The following is a 920-nucleotide window of genomic DNA, read 5'->3' as shown; positions in this document are numbered from 1 at the left end:
ACTTTTTCATTGCTAAGAACTGAATCCAGCATTTAACTTCATTTAACACTGAACTTAACGTTTAAGCTGAGTAATATCACGCAGTAAAAAGTCTGTTCTTATCAGCGTATCTTATGTCTCTGTATCCAGACAGCGTTACCAGTCACTGCTGGAGCGAATCCCCCGCCGTCTGAAGGCCCTTCACACTGAGGCTTTGGCACAGCGAGCACTGGATCGCAGGCTCACTGAAGAGATCCATCACATCAAGGATAACTTCCAGCAACTCAGCATGTATGTACTGTAGATGGGGCTCGGGCAACTGGGTCATAAAATGAAATATCTGAAATAGGAATTTTAAATGTTCTCTTTTTCAGAATGAAAATATAGCACTTATTCTGTGTCTTATTATATTTTTATCTTTTTTTCTTTATTTTCTTTTATACTAACAGGGAACTGTCCAGGATCAGAGACCACGATGTGTTTGTTTCCCAGCAAACAGAACTTGCTCATGAGCACCTAACCGACGAGCTTCAACAAGCACAAACCAGCTCAGAGTCAGTTTTTTGGACATTTAAAACTGTCTTCGTCAACACTGACAGAATCCTCAGCTTGACCACTGTTACTTGCTGTTACTTGATCCACTCATTTTATCCACTACCCAAAACCAACACATCACAAAAACATGAAGATATGGGTTTTTTTCAACCAATCTAGGGTTATGTTCTTATTCTAAAATATTAAATATAATAATAAATCATGTGTTCTTCTCAGTGTGGTCCAGGGCTACCATGAGCTGTATGAGCTACAGAGAAGTCGCCTCGAAGCTCAGCTCCTCCAGACGACAGCGGAGAGAGATTCCTGGAGTCAGCTGACCTACAGCCTCGCCCTCAAGGTGACGGAAAAAATATTGTGATATTTTTATCACATTACTTTTGAATATT

The 920-nt window shown here is 40.3% G+C and overlaps 1 long non-coding RNA gene across 1 annotated transcript; it reads left to right on the top strand.

Annotated features, from left to right (window-relative positions):
• The first annotated feature begins 20 nt into the window (after nt 1-20).
• Nucleotides 21-901, top strand: LOC103399297 (uncharacterized). Its single transcript, XR_523618.3, has 3 exons — nt 21-270; nt 429-533; nt 751-901. It is a non-coding gene; the product is annotated as an uncharacterized LOC103399297 (long non-coding RNA).
• The last annotated feature ends 19 nt before the right edge of the window (nt 902-920 follow it).

Source organism: Cynoglossus semilaevis, unplaced genomic scaffold, assembly GCF_000523025.1.
Source record: "Cynoglossus semilaevis isolate Cse_v1.0 unplaced genomic scaffold, Cse_v1.0 C19090654, whole genome shotgun sequence".
NCBI lineage: Eukaryota > Metazoa > Chordata > Actinopteri > Pleuronectiformes > Cynoglossidae > Cynoglossus > Cynoglossus semilaevis.
Note: the sequence above shows the minus strand (reverse complement) of the source record. Positions and strands in the feature narration are given on the sequence as shown.